Source organism: Borostomias antarcticus (genome assembly GCF_949987555.1).
Source record: "Borostomias antarcticus genome assembly, contig: scaffold_108, whole genome shotgun sequence".
NCBI classification, from domain to species: domain Eukaryota; kingdom Metazoa; phylum Chordata; class Actinopteri; order Stomiiformes; family Stomiidae; genus Borostomias; species Borostomias antarcticus.
The window spans coordinates 219485-226984 of record NW_028175623.1 but is presented as its reverse complement, the minus strand read 5'-3'; the positions used below and the strand labels follow the sequence as shown (position 1 = coordinate 226984).

The 7500-nt window shown below is 46.7% G+C and overlaps 1 pseudogene across 1 annotated transcript in view; it reads right to left on the bottom strand.

Annotated features, from left to right (window-relative positions):
* Nucleotides 1-5731: 5731 nt before the first annotated feature.
* The window catches only part of LOC311329427 (voltage-dependent T-type calcium channel subunit alpha-1I-like), a 160352-nt pseudogene continuing 158583 nt past the window's right edge, over nucleotides 5732-7500 (bottom strand). The window contains exon 24 of the transcript in view: nucleotides 5732-6421. The product of the transcript in view is annotated as a voltage-dependent T-type calcium channel subunit alpha-1I-like (transcript). The remainder of the gene's footprint in view (nucleotides 6422-7500) is intronic.

Below are 7500 nucleotides of genomic sequence, written 5' to 3'. Positions count from 1 at the left end.
CTCTCTCTCTCTCACTTTCTGAAATCAAAGACTTCTTTAATGATTTGGCTTAATGATTTGTCTTCAGACCTCGGTCTCATACTTTTGGGGATTTTGTTTCTAGAAAGAAGTGCTTAATTTAGAAAAAAGAAAACGCACCCTGTTATGTTTAAGGGGTGCAGGTGACAGGTGATACTGCACTGTTATGTTTAAGGGGTGCAGGTGACAGGTGATACTGCACGCTGAATAACAGAAAGACACCACCCATTGAGATGCAAGGTGATTTCATAAACGGGCAAGGTCTGTCAAAGTTTTGAAAGACTCAAAGTCTTCAGTCTGTTTATCAAGTCACCTTGCATCACAGAGTGTGCTTTCTTTCTTTTATTCAGAAGGAAGTGATTCAACATGGCGCTCTGGTCCAACAGCCTCTCTGACCCTGGTTAGACTTGGTTTTAAGCACATTGTGTTGCCTCTGGGTATGAAATGCGCTATACAAATAAAGCTTTGATTGATTGATTGATTTTAAAATGTGTTTTGGACGATCAGATCACAAGTGGACAGAGAGACACATCATCGTTTACACCTGTGTCTATCATGTGTCTCCAAATGTGTCCAGCTGACAACTTGTGTTCGTATGTACAGTAGTAACCATAGTAACTCACTCTCTCATGCCTGCCTGCGTGTCACACAGCTGCTCCATATAAACAAATCAATAATCAGTTGGTTTGACTTCGAGCAGATTGAAAAAAGTGAGCATGAAAGCAACCGAAGATGTTTGAAGAACTAATGAACAGAGAAGAACTATTCCAACTGTTTTGATTGATAGATCACAAGTCATTTGCGACTTGAAAAAGTGCAGGATAACGCGAAAAAGGAGAAAAATGATTCATTGATGACGAGTTTTCCTGTTAAGTCTTTGTCGGGAACGCATCAGGAAGCATTAGCGTTTAGAAGACTTAAGATATGTTCAATGTCAAATGCGTCCCAGACCATCAGCAAGTGGTTTGAGGAGGTTTTGTTTCACAAAACGTTTCGGTGGCCATTTACACTTTTATATTTAGCACCGTCCATTCTGAATGTGATCGTTTAAAACTCATTCTAAAACCAAGACTAAACGGGTTCAAAAACACGGTTAAGGTCGACTTTCTAAAGCAACCAATATGGAGTCATTCAATCAGATGTGGAACAACATGGCAGTACCTGGGGGGGAGAACCCGTGGTTTAAAAGATTTCAAGAGATTACCCAGAATCCTTTGAGTGATTTCTGATGCGCAGCGTTTTCTTTCTCTCTGTTTGAGCATCTGTCAAACAGCTGACCGGGGTAACGTTAGTCTGTCCACTGAGGTGAAGCACAAGATGGAGGTTAATGTGGACTAGGTTAATGTGGACTAGGTGAATGTGGACTAGGTTAATGTGGACTAGGTTAATGTGGACTAGGTGAATGTGGACTAGGTTAATGTGGACTAGGTTAATGTGGACTAGGTGAATGTGGACTAGGTGAATGTGGACTAGGTTAATGTGGACTAGGTTAATGTGGACTAGGTGAATGTGGAATAGGTTAATGTGGACTAGGTTAATGTGGACTAACCCATGCTGAGGTATCAGATGGAGGTTAATGTGGACTAGGTGAATGTGGACTAGGTCAATGTGGACTAGGTTAATGTGGACTAGGTGAATGTGGACTAGGTGAATGTGGACTAGGTTAATGTGGACTAGGTGAATGTGGACTAGGTGAATGTGGACTAGGTTAATGTGGACTAGGTGAATGTGGACTAGGTGAATGTGGACTAGGTGAATGTGGACTAGGTGAATGTGGACTAGGTTAATGTGGACTAGGTGAATGTGGACTAGGTTAATGTGGACTAGGTGAATGTGGACTAGGTTAATGTGGACTAGCCCAAGCTGAGGCCCTGTTAGCGAGGCGAGGGGGAACCTTACAGGACAGCGAGCACAGATCAGCAGTAGGTGACAGGTTTTAAATACCATCTGCCTTAAGAGGCCCACATTAACATTTCAGGTTTTGTTCCCGTGTCAAATTCAAATCCTTTAAACCATCTTATTTGTGTCCATTTTGATTTGAAGGGCGTACTGCACACATGACATAGATTCATCCACTCAGGCGTCACACAACACAGTTTCAGAACAGAACAGGCAGGAGAAGCAGAGGTAGTTGAAAAGCTAATTCACTTTTATGACACTAAAATGACATTTAAGGAGCAAAAAAAGAACATGCAATTGAAGGAGAAAAAAAACAGAAGAAGGAAGGAAGGAAGGAAGGAAGGAAGGAAGGAAGGAAGGAAGGAAGGAAGGAAGGAAGGAAGGAAGGAATCAAACACATGGTCGGTCTTCCAGGGAAACATGAATTCTCACAACGTTGCATCATCCAATGACCTTTGAATCTCATTGACATTTTAACTCTAATACATGAATTCATAAATATATTCTTCCCATATCATGGTCTCTATATCTATATCAGATTCCATACACCTATCTGCATGCCTACTGTATTGCATATATCTCACATTTCCTGGGGGCGTGTTTATCATCTACGGCTCAGATACCAGGTGAGGCTCAGATACCAGTTTATCATCTGAGGCTCAGATACCAGTTTATCATCTGAGGTTCAGATACCAGTTTATCATCTACGGATCCAGATACCAGGTGAGGCTCAGATACCAGTTCATCATCTGAGGCTCAGATACCAGTTTATCATCTGAGGCTCAGATACCAGTTTATCATCTGAGGCTCAGAGACCAGTTTTCCTGTGAGGCTCAGATACCAGTTTATCATCTGAGGCTCAGATACCAGTTTATCATCTGAGGCTCAGATACCAGTTTATCATCTGAGGCTCAGATACCAGTTTATCATCTGAGGCTCAGAGACCAGTTTATCATCTACGGATCCAGATACCAGGTGAGGCTCAGAGACCAGTTTATCATCTACGGATCCAGATACCAGGTGAGGCTCAGAGACCAGTTTATCATCTGAGGCTCAGATACCAGTTTATCATCTGAGACTCAGATACCAGTTTATCATCTGAGACTCAGATACCAGTTTTCCTGTGAGGCTCAGATACCAGTTTATCATCTGAGGCTCAGATACCAGGTGAGGCTCAGATACCAGGTGAGGCTCAGAGACCAGTCTTCCTGTGAGGCCGTAGTGTTTCGACACATTTGAACTGAACTAACATTTCTCTCTGGGCCCTGTACTACGAAACAGGATTACAGGGTTAGCGTGATAACTTGGTTAAGAGTGGTTTATCCGTACTACGAAGGTGGTTCACTTTTCACCGTGCTATATCGCCGTGGTAACTTATGCTGCCGAGCTAACCTGCTCCGGGGCAGGTTAAGTTCCAGATTATGGATCAAAACGTATGAAGCACTGCCCGCTGACCGATCAATTCACTTGGAAAAAGGCATGTGGACGTTAAGATTCTATATGGAACTTCAGTGTGCGAATTAAACGATAATCTTCTGTGCGTGAACAGTGAGAGGTTCTTAAGAACACTTTTTACAAACCGACAAAACCCTCTTTGGCTTTCCCCGATATCATATGAAAAATTGCAGAATGACAGCTGCTTGAGCCATATTTTGCCTTGTGCATTTAGTCATAGACTGTAAGCTATGCACTGGCTTGCGTTTTATTAGTCTACCTGCAGCTTCGTGTAGTCTGTGGGTGATGCGGAGAACCAAGTAAAAACACTAATTTTTTCATAAATTTTCAAGTCTTTAATGTTGATTTATTAGACTAGCCTCCCGTTCCTATTGGAACAAAAAGAAGTAGGCTAGATTCTAATTGAATTGTGATAGCACCAATGCCTGACAATCAGCCCACTTCTCCACCCCAAGCTTCACTTTTTCCATTTTAATAGCCTGTTTTAACTCTACTGTAGTTCCTCTCGTAGAGACTTCACATTGTCTACTCCAACCTGAAACTATTAAAAACTATAGCCTACATTTGCTTTATTTAAGCGTCCCCTGCCAGTCTAGGGGTTGAAGCTGAAAGAATAAGATATATTGATATAGGCTACAATTCCTTTACATGCCATAAGAATAGGCATAGCCCAATGATCTAGCCTACTCGTGTTCATGTGGAGGATAATGATAAAACGTAGGCAGTATTTTTCCAGCTTTCCTTCCTGCCTTTGGCAGTAGCGACTGTGTTGAGCCTATAGTTCATATTTCTATATTATTGCTCCTCTTGTGTGAAATGCGGTGGACGGAACTTGGTTATGCGTATTGTTTGCCTTGTCCATGGTCATGTCCAAATACCCGTACTAAGGTATGCGATTGGTCATTTCGAGCAAATACCTCCCCTTTTACCGTGAACGCGCTCATAGCTAGATTGGACCAGCTGGGTCGACTTAACGAGTTGAGCCACCGTAGGCTACCGTTTATCCGTGATTGTGGTTGTCCGGTTTACTAGAGCGAGCTAGCGACAAGTTATCCTGGATATGTTGAACGAGCTTCGTAGTACAAGGCCCAGGTCTCTCACTTGAAAAACAACAACAAAAAACAATTCAGTTTTTTTGCAAACACACACACGCACACACAAGCACACAAACACACACACACACACACACACACACAGACAGCTTGTCAACAACTGTCAAAATGGCAGATAAGGAACTACAGTATACTGTGGTGCTCAATGACAATCACTTATTGGCCCATTGTTCTTCCTTCGTGTACAGTTGACCAATGAGCCTGTGCGCTTCACTTCATTACAGTCCTGTAATATATTATACTACTTTGTTTAGCCCTTTCACAAGAACATCACAGAGACAAAATGGCTGCCACTTTAAAATTGCCAGCTTAAAAAAAATGTATTTAAGTTTTTTCAATAGCTTTCATGTATAGATTTGTTTCTGTGGTGCTCTGTTGCTATTTCTAAACTAGCCACTATTCTCTTTCCCTCCCTCCCTCCCTCCCTCCCTCCCTCTCTCTCTCTCTCTCTCTCTCTTCATCTTTCTTTTCCTCCCTCACACACAGAGAAAGACAGGTTTACATTCACACAAATCCAATATGTTGGCTTATACTCAGAAAACACATAAAATATGTCTGTCTCTGTTGTCACTGACCTCCTATTGCATTTTCTAAGAGGGAATACGAACGAAAAGGCTAGTATGCTACCTTAATGTGAATATTGCAAAAAAATATAAATAAATAACTGTACAAAGTCTCCTCCCGTGAGAGGTCTCTACAAACTAACTACAAACTAGCTTAGTTGGCCTTCAACAGGGAGCCTCTGCTATGCTAACACTGGCACACTCGCTCTGTTTACCAAGGAGAACCCAACAATTGTCCTTTGGAGTCACATCTAGCTAGAGACATCAAAGAATGTTCAAAACATCATTTCTGAGGTAAATTCAAGTCATGTCTCTTCTTTTTTTGTGGGGGGGCTTTTTGCCTGCTCTTTTGTTGAATACTGATGATCAGCCCAGAACTGTGAGGTCTTTCCTCCTGCCTGTTGCGAGGCCAAGTCTCTCCTCATCCCTGGAAGGTCTTTTCAAACCGCCACGCGACTCTGGGAAACGAAACCCGCGACTAACGACGGCTCCGACCATCTCAGCCTCGTCCTGTTCGCTGCGGCAAGAGGGAACATCGAGGAAAAGAGACGAGGAGGAGAGGTGACAGGGAAGGTGTCCACGTGACATATATGGAATGACTCCCTCTCCCATTATCCCACAAACGGTTCAGAAACGTGAAGGACGTTAACGTTCCGAAAGATGTACGAGAGAAAAAAAGGGGTTTCATCTGTTTTTCCTCGAGCTGCCGTCCATTCTCTGACTGGAACTTTTGAATCCCACCCGATCCCCCCCCTTCTCCTCCTCCTCTCCTCCTCCCCTCCCCTCCTCCACCCAGGGGTTTGAGAGGTACCCGTGAGCGTCTGTCCCATAACACTGCTGGCCGTCTTTCCTCCTCACCGCCACTCCCCCTTGCTCCAGTGAACCGTCGCTGTTGCACTTCTTCACCAGCGGCGGCGCCAGAGAGCCGGGAACCAGCAGCGACGTCAGCGACAGGCTGCTCAGCGTCTCCGACAAGTGTTCGCTGAGCGCCTGGCCCGGCCCCTCCCCCTCGCCGCCCGCGCCCGGCCCCTCCCCCTCGCCGCCGGGGCCCACCCCCACGTCCTCGTCCGAGGGGTCCATGGAATCCTGCCGGGGGCAACCGGGGCTGGTGCTGCCCCCGCAGCTGTTCTGGCTCCTCTGGCGCCCCCTGTCGGCCCGGAGGTTAAACGCGGCGCCGCGGTCCTTCGGTACAGGGCGGCGTCCTGCGAGGGCCCGGGGCCGCGGGGGTCCCTGGGCGCGGCCGGGGAGAGGGAGACCAGGGTCTCTGGGGAGAGACACGCTGAAGCTGAGACCCTCCTCCAGGGTGGTCTGGAGGCTGCCCTCCGAGCTGCCCGTAGCCAGGGATGAGTCACTGTGAGAGGGGTGCTGGACAGAGAGGGGGGGAGGAGAGATGGAGAGAGAGACAGAGAGATGGGGGAGGGGGGGGAGGGGGGAGAGAGGGGGGGAGGAGAGATGGAGAGAGAGACAGAGAGATGGGGGGGGAGGAGGAGAGATGGAGAGAGAGACAGAGAGATGGGGGGGAGAGAGGGGGGGAGGAGAGATGGAGAGAGAGACAGAGAGATGGGGGAGGGGGAGAGAGGGGAAGGAGAGATGGAGAGAGAGACAGAGAGATGGGGGGGGAGAGATGGAGAGATGGGGGGGGGAGGGGGAGAGAGGGGAGGAGGAGAGATGGAGAGAGAGACAGAGAGATGGGGGAGAGAGGGGAGGAGGAGAGATGGAGAGAGAGACAGAGAGATGGGGGGGGGAGAGGGAGAGAGAGACAGAGAGATAAGGGGGGAGGAGAGATGGAGAGAGAGACAGAGAGATGGGGGGGGAGAGAGGGGAGGAGGAGAGATGGAGAGAGAGACAGAGAGATGGGGGAGGGGGGAAGAGAGCAGAAAGAGTGAGAGAAAGAAGGAGGTAAAACAAAAGAAAGTGATATCAAGATGGAGAGTAGAACAAGGAGAGTGTCACTAACACCGGGTCTGAGATGGATCATAGAGGAGCCTGGACACAAACAAACACACACACACACACACACACACACACACACACACCCACACACACCCACACACACACACATAGACACACACATAGACACACACACACACACACACACATAGACACACACACACACACACACATAGACACACACACACACACTCACACACACACACACTCACACACACACACACACACACACACACACACACACACATAGACACACACACTCACACACACACACTCACACACACACACACACACACATAGACACACACACTCTCACACACACACACACACACACACACACACACACACACACAAACAAACACACACACACACACACACACACACACACACACACATTAGACACACACACTCACACACACACACTCACACACACACACACACACACACACACACACACACCCACACATAGACACACACACACACACCCACACATAGACACACAC